General features: G+C 44.1%; 1 long non-coding RNA gene across 2 annotated transcripts; it reads left to right on the forward strand.

Annotated features, from left to right (window-relative positions):
* The first annotated feature begins 11,596 nt into the window (after positions 1–11,596).
* Positions 11,597–24,580, forward strand: LOC128082984 (uncharacterized). 2 transcript variants are annotated; one of them, XR_008207915.1, is made up of 4 exons: positions 11,597–11,940; positions 17,222–20,142; positions 22,417–22,816; positions 24,247–24,580. It is a non-coding gene; the product is annotated as an uncharacterized LOC128082984 (long non-coding RNA). The 2 variants fall into 2 exon arrangements; XR_008207916.1 differs by having other exon boundaries at positions 11,615–11,957; positions 19,886–20,142.
* Positions 24,581–25,837: the final 1,257 nt, after the last annotated feature.

Consider the following 25,837-nt stretch of genomic DNA (forward strand, 5'->3'; position numbering starts at 1 on the left):
ATTTGAGTAGTTACTTAGATAATTGTTGGTAGTGGCCACAGTTGCTGCTCCTTGAGTAGATGTTACTTAAGTAGATTCCCCCTTCTACCACCTCAGTGCCCCAGGACTGACAGTTGGGGCCACTGATGAGAACACCTACTTCGCATGAGAAAATGTGGGTTTTGATGGCTGTAAGGATCATGACAGCACTCTCCTAGTGAGGAGTATGTTTTTTGGGGACAGCTAAGACCCAAGGCTTGGAAAGGTAAAAGAAACTTACTCAATCGAAAAAGGTCTTCTAGGCATACAAGCCACTAAATTCATCTGGAGGCAGTAGCTCGTTATACAGACCACAGTGCCTGCAAACATGGAGCAGAAAGGACTGAACTGGGAGTGAGGCAGTGCATCTGCTCCATTCTGTGGTTTGTGTCCAGGCTATGGCAGCTATGCTTCTGAGAGGCAGTGTTTACCCTGCAGTAGCCTTCCTGCTTGCCACTTGACCTTCCAGCCTCATCCTTGCACTCTTCTGGTTGACTTTTGACTGTCCTCAGTTAATCTCTTGCCATATTCTTTCCTTTCCTCTTTTTAGCATATTTGCTATTCAGCAGGTTCACCCAGCAATAAATGATTAACCAGCAGATTTGTCACTCAGTCCCTTACTGGAATTCGGTAATTTCTCTGCTAACTTTGTATGTAAGATGGAAAAGAGAAGCAGCATTGAACAAGCCCTAGCCTGAACCTTAAGTGCAAGTAATGACAATGAGGAAACATTAAAAAAAGGCACATCAATTTGATCAGGGAGACAGCCAACCCCATATGCACCGGGGACAGGATGGTGTGTGTGCCACCCTTACGTAGATAACATGAACACACTGAATAAAAAAACACCACCACATTTCTCAGCAGAGAGGGCTGGGAGGAGGCAACAACATCTCTACATCAGTCCCACTTGAGCCAACCATGTGGAAAATTCTGGCTTGGCTCATTAGTGAGGTGGGACTGATGTCGGCAGATATGTGGGTGCCATAGAGGTGTGGGCGAAGAGCTGGCAACACAGACAGAAGACGCTCTGCAAGGTGACCTCCTCCTGCTTTCAAGGGAAGAGGTGCTTGCATGAAGCAGAAGATACAGAGTTTCTGGTGCCATTGCTCCTCAGCAGGAGAGGAGCTGCTGGGAAAAAAAAAAGAAAACTTCTTGCAGGGTGCTTTCCTCCCTCTAACAAGGTAAGCAGGCAAATGAGTCAATTATATGCTGAAGAACAATGAAATAAATGTTTACAAGGTGCCTTTTAAATGCCAAGAGTTATAAACCGGTGAGTGGAAGAAAGCAGGACTCAAGATTCCCTGGTGCCCAATTCAGGCAATGCTTAACTACTAGACTGTGAGGTATTGGAAGGGCTCCAGTTCCTCTTCTGGCAGCTCTCCCCCCAAATCACAAGCACAATTTTTCTTTTTCATTCAGAAAGAAATAAATAAATACCATCCTTAATTATGTTCTCTGGAAATGCCTTGAATGGAGAGGAGAGAGGAAAGGAGGAATAGCAGTTTTGTATCTTGTGCCTGTCTTTCTGGGTTCTTCCCTGCTGACATACGCAAAGACCCTTCCCTGGCTACAGGACTATATACAATTAGTGCAGCATGTTATGTGTTGCCTTCCTATTTGTTGGTGCATTCACCTCTGTGAAAGCAACACAATGCCTGAGTGCCACTTACGTGCCACTGCCAACTACAGCTATCTCACGTACCCGAGTCAGACTTGAGGAGGCATGCCTTAAAGAGCACAAGTGCTGAGAGTAAAGGTAATTGGGGCATGGGGATTTATTTGTCTTTAGAGTTTCAAGCCAATGGCTTTCACGTTGTCAAAGTTTTCTCATCAGTGTAAACACATTTTTTTCCAAGGAGGTTTCATGAGTCAGGTGGCTGGAAGAGATGGACATGTGGGAGGTTTAAAAATCAGTACAAAAGGGCCTATGACAAACTGTGGAAGATGCAGTGTGTAGCAGAGCATTTGGTGGCCTTCTATCCTACTCCCTCTAACCACTGGCCATATAGCAGCAGGGCAGCTTGAGGAGGTTTTACAAGAGAAACCAACATTTGTAATGTGCAGGGATTCCTCCCCCCGCCACAAAAACACTTTTGTTAGTGCAAGGGGTTGTACCTGCTTTGCCAGGGGAGCAGAGCTCAGGGCTGGCATCAGGTTTGAAACTATCCAGAGATTCAGGACAGCAGAGAAGCAGGAGTCGTGAAGATAGAAGGGACGGCAGTGGAGTTTCTGGACCTGTCTGCTGTTTACACTGCTACTGTACTTGCCGACCCTGAATGTCATAACTTCGTCTCTGCTCACTGGCTGACTTTGCCCTAATAACTCAGGAATGATACGCAAAGAGCAGGGCAAGAGGGCTGCTGCAGCTGCCTACAGCTTCGCTCTGCAGAGGAACGGAGCAGGGTATAAATGTGGAGATGGGGGTGGGACTTCTGCAGCTTTAAAACAAGCATTTGAGGGTATAAACACTTCATTTGAAGGTTTAAATCTTTCTGGTCCAAAATCTTGTTTTCAAAAACTGAGAGGCCTTAGAAATCCTTCTTGCTGAAAAGCCCTCACCTTAAGCTGCTTCTGAATTGCAAGTTTAGGCTCCTGAGTCAGTTGATAACCTCTGGAAACAGCTTCTCCTTTGTGGTTGCTTGCATTCTGTGGGGAAAAAGAATTGACAGAACATTCTCAAATTCCCCATAAACAGACCAGAACTTTTTGTGCAGTTCACCCAAATGCAGGGATTCCACCAGTCTACTCGTAAAAAAAAAAAAGGTTTCTATACATTTTCAGATCTCTTAGCACCAAGCATGACTCTCGATGTACAGTTTCCAGTTGTGAGTGGTGATTTTTATTTATTTTACTCCTGTTACTGCTCTGTTGGTGGAAGAGTGGACAAGAGCACCAGCTGCATGGATTTACTTGCACAGCCATGCCCCTTGTGTTGCTCCTGTCACAAACTGCAGCTCTCCTACACTTCCCCTTCCTACACTTGTGTGATCTGGCTTGGCTTTGCATGTGATCAGGCACCAGCAAAACTAATTGCATACTTTTGCATGGCAGAAGTTCTTTCTATCAGGGTGACTCAGCAGGACAGCCATGCACTCCAGAGCAATGCCTTGGAACAGGGAGCCTCTTCTTAAGTCTGCATTGAATTTGGGGTGGGACTTAGGCCTCCAGAATAGGGTTGGTGCCAGAGAACAGCTTATCCTTAATTACATTTCCACATGGGATTCAACTGCGGGGGAATGAACACCAGTGAACTCAAGGCAATACAGCTGATTTCCAGGAGAGGTAAATGAGAGATCCAGGAGCTTGAAATTGAGAGTGAGTTCTACAGAGATAGAGATTTCATCATCACCGAAATAGCCTTGGCAAAGTCCCAGTAGACAATGTAGCTAAGTTATTCTGTGGCTTTTATGTTCTTTCATGTGGCTCCTGGATTGCTGAAGCTTAACCACAATTATAGTCATTTTATTTTAAGGAATCACACAATGGCATGGCCATTTACTCAGACATTTTGGGTGGCCCCTAAGAGGGACATTTCGGTGGCCTTTTCAGTCATTGGTATCGTGGTATGGCAAGTTTCCTGCACAACTATCAACTGCAAAGCCAATATTTTTTTAAAAAACACTTAAAGCCAAACCTCTGGCTTTTTCTTCTTCTTCTTTTTTTTTTTTTTCTTTTCACTTTTTGTATTTACTTTTTATATCTTGTTGCGGGTGCTGGGGCAATGCCTTGAGGTCCGTCAGGCTGGACAGCATTTGGAGTATTTTAAAAGCAGGGTATCTGGAGGGTGTTTGGGTGCCTGGCAGAAACCAGGAAGTGTCCGGACATTCGTTTTTCGGAATTGCTCTCCATTGGCGCCAGTCTGCCTGTTTGCAACATTTCACCCAGTTTTGCAAATGTGACAGCCCTCTGGCCTGTGCTACGTGTTCTGCCACAAAGTTTTGCGAAACACCCTCTTGTCTCTTATCGAAATAGAACAGGCTGGAGTTCTGCTAGTGGTAAAAGTTCACAATACCAAACCAGCCAAAAAATGTATGTATAATTTGGGGAGAGACCATCACTTTACATTTTAGTGAAATTGCACTCTTTTCTTCACCACCTCGTTGCACCTTGGCAGTAACGCTGTTCCTTGACTTATCAGATTCAGTGCTGTCTCTCAGGGAATGTCCCCCCTTTTCCACACCGATGAACCAAGGAGCTGGTGGTCTCCTGTGTTTCTTGCTGTGGTAATTGGTACACTGCTGCATTTCTAAGGGCCAGCCAACTCTCAATGTCTCAGCCTGAGTTCTCTTGCTTACTGACCTCCCTGTGCTGATTTTAACCATCTCTCAACTTGTCATATTGATTTCTTCAACACCTTTGGACACATTGACAGATGTCCTCCTAGCTGTTGGTTACTGGTAAACTGACACAGATGAGAACATGGTAAGCCATAAACATCCATCTCTTGGTTTCCCTTCCCCTTGATCTTGGCTTGGTCTAAGTTTCACTTCCACTAGATGTCATGATGAGAGCTGAAGCAAGGAGAAGACAACAGAGGTGAAGTTTGGCTACTATTCATTACCAGCAGGTCACACATGAGTTATACACCACCAAACTGTGCCCTTGAGACAAATGTGCTGACTCTTTTATTATCCGACCACTCTGACCTTCCTGATTCTCTCCCCGTTGGTCTCCATGCTGTGATTTATTCCCATGCTACATTTTGTGTCTCTGTTACAGCTGTCATCAGTACATCAGTACAGTTGATACAGTTTAGTACTTAATCTTCATCTGCATTGCTAAATGTAAAGCGATCCCAAAAAATAATAATAACAATAATAAATTTAATAGCACTTGGGATAATGTAGAAGTAGATTAGGTCCTTGCAGTATGTAGGCCTGTCATTGAGAAAAAGGTGGTAGTTATGGAAGAAGTCATGCTTGCCATTCTCAGTTTCCTCGCTGACATACCTCATCCATCAAGTTGTTTGAGTTTCTTCAGTGCTTCAAGAAGATAGTGAGCCTCCTTAGAGCTCCCACATTTCCCTTCCACATTGAACTGATCACTAAGTGATAGGATATGAAGGAAGTTTAGAGTGCTGGAGCTTTCAGGTTTCCCTAGCCACAATTCATGTTTCACAGAATCACAGAATGGCCAGGGTTGGAAGGGACCTCAAGAATCATGAATCTCCAACCCCCTGCCACATGGAGGACCACCAACCTCCCCATTTAATACTTGACCGGGCTGCTCAGGGCCCCATCCAACCTGGCCTCGAACACCTCAAGGGATGAAGCATCTGCAACCTCTCTGGGCAGCCTGTTCCATCACCTCACCGCTCTCTCTGTAAAGAACTTTGCAGTGCACTGGCATGACCTTGATGCCCTTCAGCAGAAGAAGGGCCCTCCCTGAGCAAGGTAGGTCTGTGCTTGGCAGGCTCCCATGGAGCAGCAGCAGGCACTCCAGCAGGATTACTCCTTGGGTGCATTCCGTGTTTCTCCATTCCAACTTCTGGTCTGGTCTGTATCACACACTTACTAGATACCAAATGGCACTTTGGAGTCCCTTGCTAGCCCTCTCTCTGCCAGGGCAGCTGCCATGAGATGGGTATAGGACTAATTGCACACTCCAACCACAAGGTAACAGCCCATATCATGGTGACTGAAAGCTCTTTACGAGAGAGGGAAGCAGCTTTGCAAGTATATCATGCATTTGTCTGCAAACATGGAACCACAGCCCTCCTGCTACTTGAGGAACTGAAAACATGTGCATTTCTAGCATAATCATCCCTTGAAAATTCCATTTGTGTCCTATAGCAAATCTCAGACATGCAGAGCAAGTCAGCATAGGTGAGATCCATGAATGATGCCATCCTTTTGCCACGCAAACAACAACAAAGCAGCTACCAAAAGGCATCAAGTCTACCACATCACTGATGAATGCCATTCAGATACAACACAACATCTGGAGCAGGACAAGTTGGCTTTTCAGAGCTGGTATGGAAATGTCACTGCAGGTTTGAATAAATCTTCTTACCAGAAAGAGTAGTGAGGCGTTGGAATGGGCTGCCCAGGGAGGTGGTGCAGCCACCCTCCCTGGAGGAGTTTAAGAACAGTGTGGATGTGGGCACTGAGGGACACAGTCAGTGGGCATGGTGGGGATGGGTTAGCAGTTAGACCAGCTGATCTTGGAGGTCTTTTCCAGCCTTATTGATTCTATGATTCTGTGATTCTGTGTCAACACAGTGGTTGACCCTCTAGATCCATACCTCCAGTTCAGGAGGTGAAAGCAATTGAGTAAGGCTCTGCAGGGCATCTTTCTATTCCATGTCAACAAGAGGTTGGATGCAATGATTGTTTTTGTTCCTTAGGGTGGCCTGTGCTGTCCGGAGGTTGGGGAATATCAAAAGGGAGTTCTGCAACAATTTAATCCCGTGGAGAAGGGCTGGAAAGGTAGTAAGCTTATGCTTTGATGGGTGTTTGGGAAGGACTCACAGCTGGAGCAGGATATGGGACCCTGAAGCTTGAGTGCTTCTGGGCAATGAGTGAGATAGAACTGCGCGGCTCCCGCTGCGATGAATTCGCACCATGTTGCTATCCTCTGTTCTGGGAAATTATTCAGATGTATCGAGGTGTAAACAATCCCTTCCTGTAGGAGGAGCCCAGGAAGGAAGCTAGGTGTCTCCTCTTGTTCTTCCCTCAGAACTGGGACTGATTCATACAGCGATCTGAAAGTAAACTGAGGTTGGCTCAATTGAGATAAGGCACTTGTGAGGCTTGTCAGAAAGGAGAGCATTCAGAGGGACAGGGCAAGCACTCTCTGTTGTGGGTATCTGTCTAGCTCCTGCATAAACAGGTGTATTTGTTTAGATATGTTAACATCCTTTGCTGCAGGGAAAGGAACCAAATCAGAACGCTCGGTCATTAACTGCTGCAGGGAAAGAGTGCATGCTAGAGGAATGCAAAGGGAGTTCTTTCTGCCAAGGGGAGATTAAAGAATTTTACAAATAGGAGTAGAGAAAGCAAGTAGTACTGGAGATCCTGTCTGTACATAAAGGAGGTGAAGCCCAGTATGATAGAGAGTCCCTGTTGCTTCTTTAAAAACACAAGGACAAAACAAAAAAGAGTGGCTGAACAGGAAGCAAGGCAGAAAGCAAGATCCTTTAAAAACTGTCAGCAGCCAGGGAGGGAAGGAAAAAATCTGAATGTATGCAGAGCACTGTTGACTTGATGTTCACCCCGATGTCCTGCTACAGTGAGATAGGCTTTCAAAAGAACCAAAAGCAAAAACAAAAAAACCCAACCACCCCAAAAACAAAGCGTGCTCCCACTTCCCTGGGTCTGTGCCAGACTGTAAATTTTACTTTTAAAGGCAGAGTTGGCGTGGAGATATTTGACAGGACTCATGCTTCTAAATCACATGGGTGCTTTTGTAAACATTACTTTGGGGTATACTTAATATCTCCACTATTAATCGGGTTGCGGAGACTTAAAAGGCCATTAATGGCATCAACAAACGCTATTTAGCTGGGCTGAATTGCAAATGCAAGTTTAGACAGAGAACAAATACAACGTGACTTTGGAGAGCCAAGCAAAAAATTAGCATTTTGATCTTGGAAAAACCCTCACAAAACAAACACCTGTGTTAATTAACCCATAAAAAAACACAGCCTATAAAGAAGGGAGGAAAACCTTGGTGGATGTGATAGTGGGAGAACTTGTGCTAGTTAAAGACAGACATGCGGCTTGAGAAATGGAAGGCAGTAGGTGCCAATACATGGAGCAGACTTGATAAGACCTTGGCATGTAGTTTGGCCACAAGGACGGTCACTGGAGTTTGGTCCTACTAAAGCAAAGCACGCACAAAGCAATCTTGCTCTGAAATCTGTGGCACACCAAGCCAGGGTCCAGTGCTAACCTGGGTGTTGTGCCAGGCAAACCAACAATAGTGATGGAGGGCCGGGATGGATCACAAGGTTTTTTGAAGACTGCAGTGGGACAATGACCCAAACCTGTTGGTTTGGATCTATGATGGCTGGCTGCATTTATGGGGGCATGGTAGTACCTACTCACACTTAATTGTTTCTACATAGCCAGGACAGAGAGTTTAACAGGGTGCTTGCCTGTTTGTAAAGGTATAATTGGGAGTGGGAGAATAGGGTTAAAGGAAAATTTACCTTGAATATCATGGGGAAAAGATTAAACAGGGAATTGCACAAGAATGAGAACAGTTCCTGAGGCTTCCAGAGAAGGTAATGGCTTGTGTTCCATGAAGTCCAATTCTGTGTTGTCACAGAGGACAGGAGGATAACCGAGAAATGTTTTTCTAAATACATTAACTGCATAGTACTTCAGATAGATGGATGTTCATTTCTATATTCTCAATGTTCTTATTACCTCTTAATAATTACTTTAATAATTAAAAGAGCACCATGGCTGGAAACATGAAGTGCTCAGAAATGAGAAATTCTAAAGTCACGATTACTCTTTGTGCCTAATCTCAGCCTTCTATATGCATCTGCGTTGTGTCACAGTCACAAGGTGATCACTGTATAGGATAGATCGCTGCTGTGTTCCCTGAGTAACTATTCAGAATTTTTTCTTACCCTCATCACTTGACCTCAGACCTTGTTTACCGAACACCACTTAAGCTTTGGGTAGAGTGCAAACTGATTACATTTCCTCATGGGCTTTTCTGTGACACTTTCACTCTAAATCCGAGCAGTTCACAAATATGTAGAGATTTCCCCTTACTGCAGCTCTTGCGAAAAGAAGAAGGAGCTAGCACCACTTCCATTTTACTGAAGTGAAATGAGGACAGAGAGATTAGAGGAGCTGGGATCACTAACTGGCTATTCACTTTACAGTTACATGTTTGTTTTTCTTCTTCATTTTTTTAAGTGCACACTATATATGTTTAGACAATGGCATGTTATTAAAATCTACAGAGTGCAGAGGATTACTGTTGTGAAAGACAAAATTGCAGATATATAACAAAAACAATTGCTTTTGGCAAATGTAAGAGCTGAGCAATTACTGTGAGAAAAGGACAAGAAAAAGAAAATTGTTGAGAGGACTGGGAGGGAGTGTGGAGAATGGTGTGTGGACGAGAAAGTCTAATGATGGGAAAAGTTCAGAGAATAAATAAGAGCACTTGAGAACATCCTTGGGCAAGACATGAAGTTCAGATGAGAGAAGAAAAACTGAGCAGCCTCTAGAACGCCCTTGTTAGTGAGCTTTGATGCTGAAGACACCCAAATTGGAGAGGGAATCAGGGAATGAGAGGGATTGTGCTATAGGGAACTTCTGCCAGGGTTTCTGCTGGGAATGCCCAGGATTCTTGAACCTCTAGAGCTAGAGACTCCCATAATGTTACTCTGAAGGTACTTTGCTTGCAATGCAGATCACTTGGTACTTTTGCCAGTCTGACCCCAGGTGTCTGTAGCCTGGCAAACACAGCAGGAGCTATTGGCCAACTGTGAAAATGCTTAAGTGACAGCCGTAGGAGCAGGGCTAGGCAGCGTTCAGCTGCATTAATGAGCAGATAATCTCTTCTTCACCTCCAATTCCCTCACTCATTTGCTACACACCCCCAGCTTGGCAGTCAAGGAGTCAGGGGTCCTGTGGAAAAATCCAACAAAGCTACGTGATCATGTCTTTAAGGGCTGTACTATAATGCACAGGCACAAGAAGGGGGAATTAATGTTGTATGGCAAGCCTCCAGACTAGCATTTCCTCACTCCACTGTGCAGTCATAATGTATCTTTTGTACAGTTCCCCGTGTGCATAGGGTTTTAGGGGAATTGCAACAAATGACTTTCAGTGTCTTGAATGCACCTCTTTCTGTCACTGTGGTCTTGAGTGATGCATCCCATGCACCATGGTGCTCCCCTTCTCGTCTTGCCTCTTTCTCTCACCCACACCCACCTCTCAGCTCTGAATGACGCCCCATACTTTTTTCTCACTCTTAGCCTCCAACTCCTTCCATTTGTATCTCCATTTACCTTTCTGCCCCAGAAGACAGAATAGGTCCAGGTCTCTTTGAGCTGGAGACCACAGCAAATGGCAATGGTGGCAGCAGCAGTTGGTCCCAATGCCCTCATGTCCTTGTGAGGGGGCACATGGGTGTACCTCCACCTCCTGCAAGACAAGACACAGAGCCAGGAGGGATGTCCTGGAATCCTTCATGGAATACAGTGCTTGGCCTGCTTCTTCTGCTCACAGAATGCTAACGCTGACTTTTCTGAGGCTTATGAGCTGGCCATGCAGGTGCAGTTTTAAGGAAGCTGCCAAAAGCACATTCTTGAGAGGAAGGCAGACCTTCATTTGGGTGCCAGCTCTTAAGCACAGGAGTCACACAACAGTAAGGCGGCTTCATGACGAAGGAAACAATGCATTTTTCTTCTTGTTGTCAGAAATAGCCGCACCACTTGAGGAGAAATGCAAAAACCAAAAATGAATAAAATAAATTAGCTTGAGGCAGACACCCAGCATAGGGATTTGCCAGCCATATCGTTAGTGTGACAGTTACAAGTATCTGATAACATGCTTTTAATAATAATTATTAGACTACTTCAGCATTAGGTGAGACCACCTCTAGTGAAAGCATGTCACTTTTCTCTTTTTAAAGATGATTTTTCAATACTCAGCACAGCAAAAAATTTGCTGAAGAAGCACAGTGATGGGGTGAGAAAGGTCCCGTGAGTAGCTGCTGCTGTTACACCATGAATGTGTCAGAGGACAGCGGGTGCCTCTCCACCAGTTGCTCTGCTGCTGGGTCCTGTTCCCTTCTGCCCTTGGCCCCGCTTCCTGGGCACTCTGCCTTCTCACCCACTGCAGCTGCTCCCTCTGTGCCTGCCTTTTCCCTCAGGGCAGCTGCCCAATCAGCCTCCAAAGAAATCTCCTCCTTGCCTGTTCCACTGCTGGCTTAGGCTGATGCTGCCTTCCTTTCCCTTTCCCTCTACTGTCAGTGTACCTCACTGGTCTTTTGGAGAAGTCTCTCCCTTCCTAATCTTCTGTAAGATGCATGAGAGAGGGCCAAAATCTTAACTTCTGTCACCCTTCTCTGGAGCCAAGGCTGGATCAGTGGCCTAGTGACTTCAGTGGGACAATCCCAGTAAACGTCATCCAAGACTTGCTGTAGTCAGTTGACCAATGCCAACTTATACCAGCAGAAAACCTGGTTTGTTGGCTTGGGTTTCAGAGTAGCTTGGCTGGTCTGCGTCAGAGGGCAAGCCAAACCCTGACTGCAAATGAATGCAGAAATAGTCAGACACAACTGTGTACTCATTGATGTCCCTTCCAACCCAGGCCATTCTGCGATTCTGTGATTCTCTGATACTTCCTCCTCTTCCATGTCATCCTCCTACTTCTTTCATCCCAGAAACATGTAAACATAGAGGAAGTAAGTGTATACACAAATTTTCAGTTGTTGTGTGCATTGATTCTTGCTCTGTTTCATTTTTGGAAGATTCTGTTTGTCTCAGGAGATACAGCACACAATGCTTTACTGTGTTTGCATGAGCTGTTCCTGCTTGTTCCCATCATCAGTAGTGCATTTAATCTCAGCAGCATGTCTGTCATGATTTAATCATGTCCTGGGCCATCAGCTCTAGGCTCACAAAGTGTTCTTCTAGATTCAGAGGAAACTGCTGTCTGCCTTATTTATCACCCATGAGATGCTTGGGCAAATCAAGACAATCACGTGCAAGACCTAGCATTGTTTTCTTCAGCAGTGCAAACACTCGTTCTCTTACTTCCGCTCTCTCTGTGCGCACTTCAGGCCTCTGCTCAGTCATGCAACAAGTTCAGTGAAGTTGGAGATTCATGAAATTGGAGACTGATTATATTCGTGAGTCTCTACCTGTGGCATCCATGAAGAACTTTGTTATGCTTAACAAGTCAAAAAATATGCAACTTGGATTAATATCATTACGTACTACAAGTGAGTAAACTTTTCTTGTTGTCACTCTGCCTTGGTTTTGTCTGGGAAGCTATAGGTTGTGAAAATCTCATTATGAATTATGGATAAAATATTTCTGAAAGCCAGAACATTACATTAACAATTTTAGTGTCAATATCTGTTAAAAATAAGAGATTGCTTGCTCTTTTCCTCTTCCCTTTCCCTTTCCTTTTCCTTTCCCTTTCCTTTTCCCATTCCCGTTCCAATTCCCATTCCCATCCCCATTCCCATTCCCATTCCCATTCCCATTCCCATTCCCTTTCCCATTCCCATTCCCATTCCCATTCCCATTCCCATTCCCATTCCCTTTCCCCTCCCTTTCCCTTTCTCTGTCCCTTTCCTTTCCCTTTCCTTTCACTTTCCCTTCCTTGCCTTTTACTTTTTTTTTTTTTTTAACTAAAACTTCATTTTGTTCAACTGAAACCTTTTACCGCTTACAATTTACAGTAAGTGTGTGCAGAAATAATTCCTGATACTCAGTGACAGCTCTGTCCCAGACAATTATGTCCTGAGCAGACACTTTAATTTTTACAGGGTTTGTAGCATCTGTATAGTGAAATGTTTTGGAACCTGTCCAATAAATATATCAAAGGTGTTCAGCCCCAGGCTTTCCCTGCCAAAGGAGATCTGAAAAACTTTATCTGTGCATCTAATCTGCTGAAGAATTTGGCTTCCACCAACTGAGTCAATATTTCAGTCCAAGTGGAAATTTTCTCTTTGAATGTTTCAGAGGCCATTTAAGGCTGAATCAACCATGCTCTCCTCCATAATTAGAAAGGAGCAAGCATCCCCTTCTGTTTTGCAAATACTGCCACTTGCTGTCATGCAGTATCTCCACGGCCTTCCACTGCAAGGCTGGAGGAATGCTTTGGATCATCTAGATCCAAGTTTCCATGACATCTCCATCTTCATTTGGATTCCAGAAGTGCTTTGCTGTGACTGAGGTTTCACTCTCCTAGACACTGTTCAAAAGCATAATGAAAGACCATCTCAACTTCCATTACATTACAGATCAACAAAGGAAAATGAACTATGCCTGTTGCTGTTTCTGTGGAAGGAGTAAAGGTTCACTTACTGTCTCCTCAGTTGTCTTGTAGCCATTAAGTCATCCTTCCATCCAGTTTTATTTAGCTTGCTTTCCTAGAAAACTCTTCTTTCTTTCTTTGAGTCAATTATTATCAATGTTTTATGACTCAGGATTGTCCCGCAGGTTATCATTCCTTCCATTTCTTTCTGTGAACATAAATTTAAAAGGTAAGGCAGGACTGCAGACAACATCACATCTATCCCACTGGAGGAACCTCTGTTTTCTACTTCCAGCCCAGTGTACAGCTTGTCCATTACAAAATGAAGGGGTATCTTCTGGTTAATTGTTAGAGTGAACTAAGCTCTGGTAGTCTGCTATATGGATGCCCTGATATTTTAGATATTTTAGATATTTGATCTCTTTTCCTTGCTATTTGCTACAGCAATTTCTTTTCTGTTGGGAGATTCCTTCTTTCTTTACAACATTGCTTCTGTCTACTGAGTTCCCAGTCTGAGTTATTCTCCTATAGTCTTTGAAACTCCTAGTGGAAGCTATTGGAGTTACTGGAGACAGGCGCTGCTATCACAATCAATACTGGAGTGAACGCCTTGTCCTATGTGATCTCCACCCTTCAAAGTGACAAAGTCTTGGTTCCTTTCTTCTTCCTTTGTTTCGTGACTATACATGACAGGCTTCTTGGCTGCTTTAAATGAATGTAACTTCACCAAAATCAATGGATATCAATTTATATCATTCAGCAATCTAAGTAGGTCACTCTGAAAGTAATACCTACCAATTTATTTCCATGGAAACTACAACAGATACACAGAGCACAATAACACTATTCGATAGAGCACATTCTCAGGTACAAAACATTACTTTTCAACAGTCACTATCATTAGATCTGCACTTTCTCTGGTGATGAACGAGAGCCTACGTGCTGCACTCATCAAAATCTGCACCAGCAGAGATAACCCACTGTTTCACAGCTGATACAACAGCATCGTTGCTAGGAAAATGTTACCTGCACAGTCCAACTTTCACTGTTTGGTCACCATAAACATTCAGCAAGCATCAACGAGCACCATATTTTCCCTCATGGAGGAATTTGGTGACACGCCTTTGCTTCATAAAAACTTCCATGTCAGACACTGTTCTGTCAGACTGCCCCTCTGCTGCCATCTGTCACATGGTGACAAAATGTCAGGGAATATTGACAGGAAGGTTCAACCTCTATGGCCGTACCACTAACACACACCTCTGACATCACAGGCCAACGTAGTAACACAGGAGGCAATTACTTTTGGAGAAGCCCCTGTAATGTAAAGTCACTAAGGAGGGAATCAGTCACTTGTTGAACTAAAAAACACTACTTTCTGAAATGTGCTAAATTTCTTTTTGTTTCATTTTGTTATTCTTATTTTTCCCAGTGTCTCCTCTCCTTTCTAAGTAACCAGGAACAAAGTAAAAATCAATAGCTGAAGAGCTGCTGCCTCTTTTTTTCCTACTCATGGTATAATTTGCTGATTTAATAATTTCACAGATCTTCCTTTGTCACTCCTAAGCTTCAGAGCTTCTTGCAATGGTTATACCAGCCTGATGTCTTATTTAAACTGAGTGGCTTCCTGCTGAGTAACATTGGACGGGCTCATCAAATCCTGAAAAACAACTTTTCCTTCTGCAACAGTGTGCAACAGTAACTATGTTTTGAACCAAGAGCTGATGTGACTCAGTAAGCCACAGGATCAGGGCACAGATGCTCCTTGTGGAAGGGAGGGCAGAGATGGACACTTCATAGGTAGTGGCTCTCCTACTAGACAGAAGGCTGAGGAAGCAGAGAGATAGCCTGATGGGAAAGGCAGCAGAGAGGAGATCATATTGCCTCCTACCACCACGTATTTACCATTCTCTGAATCAACATTCCCCTTCCGTGGTTCCAAAATTAAGCCACAGCTTTAAACTTGAAATGTTTAAAGAAAGGAGGGGGGAAAAAGTGTCTGGGCCATTCTTCAAAAGCCCTGTGTAAACACTGGGTGACCCGTTCCTTGTTCTTTTCCTAACCTGGCTGAACTCTGGAAGCAAGCAATAAACAGCAAAGGTTAATTAAATCCATTTCTAAGTTTAACACCCGCGGCTCCCCACCCTGTCCTAACCAGACTTTGGGGGTTGTATGTTATGGGCAAATATAACCTGGTTTGAATTCCAAAACATGATTTCAAGCTTCCTTTAGAGACAAAGAAAACTGATTTCTATATGCTGAAATGAGTCATTCAAGACAGGGAACCTAATTAGGGTTGCAGCAGCAGCAGCTAATTTCCCCACCAAAAAGAAATTTTGTGCACTAAAGAATGAAGTGCTAGTTCCGGGCAGCAGCACCAGGCACTCAGTGTAATTATAATTTATATGGCCCTCACTGCTGCGGTAGTTAAGTACTTGACAAGAACCAAGGGATTTGCTCCGAGGTAGGGAAAAGTTTTCTCTTTTACAACCAGGGAACCACAGTGCAGAGAGATGAAACAGCATGCCTCTGACTGTTGAGTGGATCTGGCCAGTCTGGACTCTGGCTGCCCTAGACCATCACTAATTCTTTCAGCAGGAGCTGCAGACTTTGCTTTCACCTTAGCCTTTGCCCTGCTCACAGCCCTGGGAAATCTTGATCCTCCTTTCAAGCAGGTCAGTGAAGGGAAGGAGCAGTCTTCCCTCAGCAGTAGGGCCAGATATACCCAGCTCCAAACCAAGACTGAGTCACTCTGTTCACAACATGAAACTGGGAAATATTCCATAGATTTCAGAGGTGAAGAGCTCAGTCTTCAGTTTTCAAAGGATGTCAGTCTGCTTTAGCTGTACCTTTCCTCTTTTTGGGGAACTCATACCTGATCCAGAGCTGTCACCATTCTGATGCTTCACCAGAACACCAGGTACCCAACAGGTATAGATGTGAGTAACCCTAAGAACTCCCTGGCTTGCAAACTACACAACAGGTTGCCTTGTCCTTTATTTTTTTGTGACTCCAGTAATAGTATAATTTAAAGTTTTCCTTTGAGTCCAGGAAGAACATCAGTTCTTGCTAATGTTAGGGAGGGGAGAAGACATACTGCTTTGCTTCAACAAAAATCTCTTCTGTAGAAAAGCAAACGTCAGGCAGGAAACCTACAGTGGAAAATCTTTTTTTTTTTTTTCAAACTGAGACGTTTTGGGTTTTGTGCTGGGTACTCAATACCAGAATCCCTTGGAGGCCAACAGAAGCTGCAGCCTTTGCCACTGCCTATGAACTACATTTTGAGCCAAGTGGGAAAAGGCCAAATCCACTTAGGAGTGGGGGCTGAAATGCCTATGAAACCAGGCCCTGGCCCCAGTCTCTTCTTCTGGTATGAGAGAGATAAGAGGGGCGCTGGTTTCTTGCTCTACCAGGAGTGCTGGTTCATCCCAGAGACACACAACTGCTGGGTGGTTTGGCATAGTACAGAGGCTTCATCCAGCCAAAGAGCTTAGCACTGCTGGAGACTTTTCTCGGGGCCCCAAATCTGCTTTCTTTCAGTCTTGGGGGCTTTGTTCAGTTTTGGAGGTCAGCCTAGAGCAGGCTGAGCAGCTAGATAGGGTTTCACTTTCACCATAAGAGGATATCTTTGTCGTAGGAAGCTCTTACAATAACTCTGTAAACATGAATGAACATGTTTGCCTGATAATGTCAAGTGAAAAATCCCATATTTTTCTCTTTCTTAATGAGCAAGGCTTGCCCTTCAGTGTCTCTGACCTGTAGCACATGTTATTACTGTCGGGTGACAGTGCTGTAATCCCATTCTTGCACTTGATTTATGGAGGCAGGGCTCGGGGCTGCATCAGGTCAAGGCCCCGTTACGCTAGACACTGTACGAGCTCTTAATGAGGGAGTCAGGCTGTATCTCGGAAAGGATGGACAAGGACTGGGAGCAAAAATGAAGGCCCAGAAGCTGAACCTGGGGCAGGACAAACGTCTCCTGAACCCTGGAACAATATCCCAGCTGCTGACTTTGTTGCACTTAAAAAATTTTCCTGACTTTCTGCGGTCCTAGCTCTGGCGCCAGAAGATCTTTCTGTTTTGTAGCTGTTTCACCTAATGGGTCAAGCAGCAATTATTTGATGCACAGACACAATAGTGGGTTTAAGTGACACATATGAACTTGATTATGATTTCGTATGGGGAGACAACCACATCTGCTATGCTTCAGGCATGATTCAGGGGATGCTTTTTTCCAGCTCCTCAGGTTGGGAGTGCCTGTGTGAATGTAACCACAGTGACGCACAGAAGAAAGGATGGGTCCAGCAATTAAATAGAAAAAGAAGAATGCCTTATTAATGACCTCAGGCAAGATGCTGATGAGCTCTGCGTGGTGCCCCAAAGGTTAGCACGAGCTGCCTCACGTGAACAGGAAACTGGGGCAGACAGCAGAGCATGTCTTTCACATTTAATGGGATCTCGTTCTCTCCAAGAGGAACAGCATGAAGCAAATGGACCATCCAGCACTGACTGCAGCTTGTGTGTGGTCTGTAACTATGTGTGCAATCCCATAAGGACACCTACTCAAGAGATAGTTTCTATGAAGTGTTTTGGGCAAGGGGAGAGCAGCCATGCTGGAGGCTGGTGGAAAGCAGCACCTCAGCAGCCTCCTGCCATGTCAAGACAACGCTGGTCTGCAAATATTTCTTGGTAAACTGTGGAGACTGTGGTGCAGAAAAGGAGAAAGAGAAAGGGTTCCTCAAATTCAAACATCCTCAAATACAAGCTGGAGATTATTGTCTTTCCCCTGCCCCTTCCCCATCACAGATCACTTGGAAGACTCTGTCCTCTTGCCATGACAGAGGTCCCAAGTGCTGACCATTTCCATCACCAACACAGAACGGGGAAGACCCTTGGTGAGGCCAAGTAGAAGCACTTCTCTCTGCTTTGGAATCAGACTATATTTTTGGGAAAGGAAGAGGACAGAGGGAGAAAGGAACAACAAATCCTCTTTTGCTCTGAGATGTGCACATGTGTTTTCTGATGGTTACCTTATTATAAGTTCTTCCATTTCACCCCTTTCACCATTCTCTAATAATTCCAATAAATGTCAGATCCGATCTCAGTTAATGAAATGTACACCTATTAAATGACCAAAGTGGAAAAATGGCCCACCCTGACTCCCTGCCTTGAGACCCAGCTGCAACGCCTGCTTTTTACCCTGCAGTCAGATGATTTTACCAGGTCTCAGGAAATTTCTAGTAAAATAAACAAATTTTAAAAATCCTATGGGACTTCCAGCTTGCTTCATGAAGGAGCCCTCAGATGTTATTGAATACGAGGAGCCATTTGGTTCATGTGTGACTGCAAGCACTAACCAAAGGCAGCATAATGGGATAGGTATTTACAACATAACCATTATCTTATCAGAGCTTCAGGTATAGCTGTAAATAGCCTGTTCCAGCTGGGCAATCTGCTGAGTTAAATGGGTTCTACTTTTAGAAGCAGGAACTGGAGAACATGTCCCACTTAAATGCAGATTCACTTGCACCCAAGGGATGGAAACTCAAACAGCTGACCCTGGCCATGGAGGAGGTCCGTGTTCTGTGCAGTGTTGCTCCCTCCCTCTGACGCAGCAGGCTGAGCTCACACGGTTTGCACTGCTAGCACAAGTGCTCTGTTGACAGAGTCCTGTTTGCAGCTCACCAACCGTAGAGAATTGCAGTTCCTTGGGTGGGAGGTGATTTTGCACAGTCAGACAAAAAGAAAGTCAAGGCTGAAGGTGGAAGAAGAGAGACTATTTTAGAAGAAGTGAGAATAAGAAAGGGAGAGGGCAGAGAAGGATTGAGGAAGGAGAACATGAAAAACAAGACTGGAGAAAGAACAAATGTTAAAGGACAAGCTTTGCCACTGTCTCCTTGGCTGTGACCTGCCTGAATGGGACAAAGTGTTTACTCTCTGCATGCTGCTATGCACTGAGTGCCAGGTAAAAAGACTGATCTTCCACACCCTGGCAGTATCTTTCTTGTGCAGTGTCAGCAGGAAACAAATCTGCTAAACCTAGACTCAGTCCCTGGGTTTCAAAGGAGACTTGTGAAGAATCAGAATTGGGTTGCATTAAGTTTGAAGTTGTCTAAAAATGGGAATTATTTCAAGGAAATGAAAGTAAGAAGTTTTTATCTCAGATGTGAGAAATTTGCAGCCCATTCCAGCCTGATAGAGATTAAGTCTCCAGTCCTCCAGTAACATCCTGAAAACAATTCTACAAGAGAGTTGTCAGAAGATGCTATCCAAAATTTTGGTGGGCTAGGTGGATGAAACTAAATCTTGCTTATTATTGGATGTTTGGCATCAACTGGAGAGTGGGTGATTTGTGGTGACCAACCATAAGGGAAGGTGGAAGTGGACTTGAGTTGGCAAGTAACGCCAGAGGCTTAGGAGTCTAGAGAAAACCAGCCCCTGGAAGTGTTAAGTGTTAAGGAGTGAGCCAGGGGTACTGAATCTACTCACACAAGTATACCAGGGCACAAAAACTGAGCCAGGGTAAACAGAAAGCAGACGACAGATTAATTTGCAATAAACATGGAAGCAGTTGCAACAGAAATCAATGTGCTTGATGAAGGCTATTTAGTTACAAGCTCTCAATAAAAGTATTCCATATCATGAAAAGTATGCAGCTTTTGGCAGTTTGCAAAGACATACAAAACCAAAGTGCATTTATGAACATATAGTTGGGGGAACAAGGACTTGGAACATTCTAAGAAAGAGAAGTTCTTCAGGCTTCCACTTACATGTACATGATAAAGCTCAAGAAGAGGTAGCCCTATGATACTGAGGTGAGACAGACACCATCAAATTCTGAAACAGTGTCATTATGAACAGAAACTTTTCTACCCTTATATTACAGACTGTGAAGAGAACAGATTGCAAACAGACATTAGGAGAAGGACTTGGTGTTGCTGGCTGATGAAAAGCTCAATTATGAGACAGTAATATGCATTTCAGCAGAGAAAAACAACTGTATCCTGTGCTGAATCAAAAGAAGTGAAGGACAGGCCAAAAGTGGTGATTCTCCTCTTCAACTCTGCTCTTGTGAGATCCCACCTAACATACTGGATTCAGCTTTGAGCCCCTGCAGAAGAAGGAAATGGACCTACTGGAGTGAAACCAGAGGAAGATTGTGAGTATGATGAGAGGGTGGGAGCACCTCTCCTTTGAAGACAGGCTGAGAGAGTTGGCGTCCTTCAGCCTGGAGAAGATTCCAGACAGACCTTATTAGTGGTCTTCCAGTACTTACAGAGGTCCTACAAGAAAGCTGGAGAGAAACGTTTTACAAGGGTAGGCAGTGATAGGAGTAGAGGTAATGACTTTGAACTGAAAGAGGATAGATTTAGAGCAGATACAAGGAAGAAATTATTCATGATGAGGGTGGTGAGGCCCTGGAACATTTTGCTCAGAGAAGATGTGAATGCCTCATCCCTGGAAGTGTTCAAGAGCAATTTGAACGGGGCTTTTAGTACCCTGGATTAGTGGAAGGTGTTCCTGCCCATGGCAATGAGATTGCAACTAAACCTTCTCTAAGGTCCTTTCCAATATAAACTGTTCTCTGATTATATGATTCTATGTTAATCAAGACAAAATGGCAGTGCAGTCATACGCAGTCACACAGGACGGGAAGAGTCCATGTTGCCAAGCTACATGGGATGTTTGCAGAAGAGCAGATGCTAATCAGGACATAGAGAGCAGAGGAAGCCCAAGGCACATGCATATCTGGGTTGAATCAAAGTTTACAATGCAGATGCATAACTTGTTCACCGAACAGATGCAGCATCTCTTTTTAAAGAGCTGGTGGGTGGCCCTAACTACTATGAGAGGGTTTGAAAACAACATAAATACTCTCGCTGATGGGAATACCCTAATGACCGTCAAACTACTTGTAAGAATTAAGTCCGACGAGGACAGAGAAGGTTGTTAGAGTTTACCTAAATTTTGGGCATTTGCTGAGCAAATAGGCACCAGCTGGGCAAAAACCAAACACCTCTTCAACAGCCTGAAATGATCTGAGTAGAATTAGAATTTGGTGAGGAGATGAGCAGGGTTGAAAATGGCTCATAGCTGGAAGCAGTAGTGAGGCTGTCATGCAATAGGAAGAAACAAAGATCTTTCTGGAAGGGGAAATGGGTCACCTATGAAATGCAGGCACATGGCAGGAAGGCATTTTAGGAGCTTAGACATTGTGGTGAGTGTTCTTCCACTGCTCATTTTGCTTCTTATATACGACAAGGACAAATTGTTGCTGTACCTTGTGGCAATGTCACTTAAGCAGCCAATGCCCACTGCCCAAAGCAGACACTTGGGATTTGATCTCATGGGAGCTGGTGAATGGGCTGTATTGAGGACATTATTTTTCCAGGACTTCCTATAGGTGGATGTACAAACCCAGATCTCTTCCACAACAGATATTCTGAGCAGGGGGTTTACCTTTGGCAACAGTTTCCATTGGTGGCTTGCCTCTCAAGGGTCAGCCACAGAACAGGTTGGGCAGTCAGACATGGAAAACAGGAGGGCAAGAAGTCATCATTCAACTCCCTTATTCCTTTCCTGAGGCTGGCAGGGCTGCCACCCATGCTCAGCTGCACATCCTGAGATCAGTCTTCAGCTTATGCCACTCAAGAGGGTCTGAGGAGGTTCCTTGGAGGATGTGCAGCTTGAACAAGGACATAAGGTAGGGCTGAAGAGAACATACAGGTGTGCCTGAGTATTTTGGAGTGATGTTACAGCTTTGATCTAGAGGCTGTCTGGAGTAGGAGAACCTCTTGCTCCTGTTTGAGAGATGGAATAAGCTATCTGCACAGAAGACACTGCAGGGAGAAGCATGAAGGTAATTCACAAAGGGTGGCTGAAGGATAAAAAGGGAACTGTGTTGTGAGGCTAGAATGACATGTGCATAAATAGTGGACGTCAGCACACAACACAGGCAGGTCCTTCACAGGGTAACACAGGGAGCTCTTTTAAACACACACGTACACGCACACACAAAAAGAACAATTTATGGTTGTGTCAGATTCACGTCTGGGCTTCTCATTAAAATTAATGAGGTAACGTCTCTGAGGCACTCTGAAACGGATGCAGCCTAGAGAGTGAAGGAAAGACCTCTATCACTTTCAAATAGCTACTTAGCAAAACCAAGTGCAATTTTTATTTTCTATGACCACACATCAAACTCACCAAGAACAGAGAACACTGTTTAAATTCATAAGCAATTGGCCTTTCTTCAGATATTTTTAATACAATGACCAAAATTAAGTGGCCAAACTCATTATGAAAACATAAAAAAATTAATCTGTCTGGAAGAGGTGCTAACCCAGTCCTATTTTGTATCACTTATGGAACTATATGGAGGTGAAGACTGGATTATTACAAATACTTTAATTAATTGATGTATTTTCTTTAGTCTACAGAATTAAAGAAATGAGAGAAGATGTAGTGGCAAAATGGTGTGCAACTGCCTGTCCCAAACTCTATCACAACCCTGGAAGTGGATATACAAGACCTCAGTCTTCCTATCCATCTGTTGAATGCAAATAGCTGAGAAAATCCTACCCAGAATGAATGTCCTACTCATTCCCCTTCTGTATGGGAACTGCTGAATCACGGCCTGAACCTTTGATTGATCATCTGAGGCGAGCAATGAGTCAGCCACAGAGCACAGGTGAATTGCCTTCACCTGTGCTGATGGAAGGGGTGAAGCCTGGCTGCACCTCTCCTGACCCATTTAAGAGCTGAATACCAGTGGGAAAGGATCTTTTCTGGAGATCTCTCCTCTGGAGTTTTGCAGTAAGCTCAGAACACAGGTAAGCATCCTATTCTATTCTTTTTGTTATTATAACCTGCTTAACCAAACTCTCTTGTTTATTTCATAGTTTCATAACATCTTCATATTCATTGATTATTCACCTTCTTTCTCTTCAACCTGTGGCTAGTCTACAAAGAAAAGAACAGCTTTCCTAATCTGACAGATCTGCAGTGCACACCTTTATTACTTGACTGAAACTAATAACTTTTCCATGGCAGACAAAATGGCTTATCAATATAAATCTATGCAACAAGATATTTAGTTCAGTTCTTATCTAAAAGATTTTGGTTTTGTTGTGGTGCCTCATGTTAAAGCTGCAGAGTTGATCACTTGCCTAGGAGATGTGAAATTTGAGGAATGCCTCTGCTGTGAACTTCAGAGGCGTTTTGCTGCACTCTAGTTACATGAACACATACTGTATTTTGATACAACCACTGCCTGATTTGACTGAGGAGGAGGAAGCCGTTGTGGGTTACCTGTGTTGAGTGGCCCCGATGCCATTAGTATGATGTTACAGCAGGGAACATCCTGTAAGAGAGGCAGAGAGATGCTGTGCTGGAGAAACAGATGTGCTCCTCCCTCTCTGGGCAGAGTTCATTCAGCCCAGACTTTGTTTGTCACTCACTACATGCCACGTTTTTCGTGCAGACAGTGTTTGTGGCAGTGCTAAGCACGCACACCTGGAAAGGAAGTTAGTGGGAGCTGTATGCTGAGTGTATAAAACACTGAAAGCTTGCCAGCAGCTTTGGGAAACAGAAGCTTAAGTGCCTTCATTTTGGCACCCACAATTAGTGAGAAACGTCAGGCAACTTTGACCTCTCTATTTTATTGTGTGTCTGAACCACCTCCTCTCCCATGCACTCTATGGGGGAATAGGCATCAGTTTGATTTGAGGGTAAGGCCACAAGGAAACTCAGTAATAATGATTACAGGACAAAACAGGAAAGAAAAAAGGAGGGAAAAAAAAAAAAAGGAAAAAAAAAAAAAAAAAAAAAAAAAAAAAGGCAGTGGAAAACAGGCCTGCAGGCCATGCACTGGGTAGGGCAGGCAGCTAAGCTGAATAATTATGCCCAGAATCAAAACAGCTGAAAAAGAGTATGGGATCATGAATCTGAGTGCTGTACAGTGCCATATGCTCAAGGTTGTGCATGCAGATTGCAGATGCAATGTGAAGTCTGCAGGCCCCAGCTTCCGATGGGCAGGCTTCACTGGATGCATGTTTGCTTAGTGTAGGTAGGTGCCTGTGTGCCAAGCACTAGGAGGATGTGGAGTAGACACCCAGTGCTGGAACATACCCCTTTCCCACCAGCTGAGCATCTCCCTCATGTCTCCTTCTTGTCTTTCACACTGCTTGATTTATGAAGGTCCCCAGTCAGGATGCCCTGTTCTGTATTAAATAATTGGTCCTACCCCTCCTTGTGCCTACAGGTTGGCTTGTTGCCTGCTGTCTCAACCCCTTCGTTTTACTGCATGAAAGAAGCAGACTCTGAAGTTCATCCTGACTTTTCCTGTCCACATATATCAGGAAGTGTGAGATGACAGTCTTTTTCTTTCTGCATATTTTCAAAGACAGCACAGAGCCTCTTCAACATGATATATCAGTAATTTCATGTAAGCTGGAGAATTATCTTTTAATATATATCATCAGTATATTTAAGTTTCATTTTATATCAGTTTGATAAAATTAAACTGGGCCTGCTTTCTACAAGTGTCTTGGATGTTTTCCATTTCTGTAATTGTAACATCTACTTACTGCACATTAGAGGCCTGGCAGAAGTCTATGCTATCCTTTGTTGTATGAATGTCACTGAACTTTGTTCAAGTTCTCCAACCTTATGCAGAGTTTAACAGTATCAAACACAGAGGAGACTACTGTCTTTTTGTTAATATCCCAAAACCAAAATAAATGCAATAATGCTTGAGGAAGGGAAGCATTTCCTGACTCCTAGCTCAAGTTGGTACAAATAAAATTGCTGGATTATAGGAAATAAAGAGCTAAAAGTGATCCATCACTCCATCCTAGGTCAGCTGGTTCTCATCCTGCCTCTGGTTCTCACAGCACCAAATGTCACTTATTTTGCCATTTCTTCTGTTATTCTGTGAACAGCTGGTCTCCTGCACCCAGCAAACCTATTCTTCCTCCTCCTACAGCTGTTGGCTTCTTCAGATCTTCCTCCTCCTCAACCAAAAGTCTGTCTATCAAGGGGGTATCTTGTATGTCTGCAGAGCACCTGCCTTTCATTCCCCATCAGAAAAATGTATTGGCTGTATGAATTTCTAGCTGACAGCAGTATCATCCCTGAGCTGTGAGAGCTGATAGCTCACAACAACAGCCATGCTGTTCTGTCAGGCTTGAGGATAACACTATCTCCATGACAGCTAATGGTGTCATCCTAATTGTTGTTGATCCTCTTTCAGTCTTCTCACCGCTACCATCTTCAACTCTTCCTCTCCATCCTTCAGGTAGATGCAGCCACTTCTCCCATTTTTATTCAGTCCATCCTCTGGGTTCAGTTATTCGCTACTTGTGCGTTGTGACCAAGGGCAGGAGGTGTCCACCTGTGGTCTCTGACCAGATCACAGCAGACAGTACCCACCTGCTGCAGTGCTTCTCCAAGACTGCACAAAGTGCCGGTGACAAACTGCCCTTAGGCTCCTCAAGCCACAGCTGAATGTGTGGGGCTGCTCATCCTCCTCAAGCACAGGCCTGTTCTTCAGAAGCAAACTTCAAATCATCGTATCATAAAGGTTGGAAAAGACTTCTAAAACCATCTAGTCCAACTGTGAACCCATCCACACTATGCCCACTGACCATGTCCCCCAGAGCCACATCCACACCATTCTTGAACATCTCCAGGGTTAGTGACTGCACAACCTCCCTAGGTAGCCTATTCCAATATGTAATCACTCTTTCTGAGAAGCAGTTTTTCCTAATATCCAAATAATATCCTACATCCTTAAGGGATCCTCTCTTCAAGCACTGCAAATTCTAAAGCCCTAAATCTGTTAGACTGCCTGC

This window comes from Tympanuchus pallidicinctus, unplaced genomic scaffold, assembly GCF_026119805.1.
Source record: "Tympanuchus pallidicinctus isolate F22 unplaced genomic scaffold, pur_lepc_1.0 scaffold1, whole genome shotgun sequence".
Classification (NCBI taxonomy): Eukaryota; Metazoa; Chordata; class Aves; order Galliformes; family Phasianidae; genus Tympanuchus; species Tympanuchus pallidicinctus.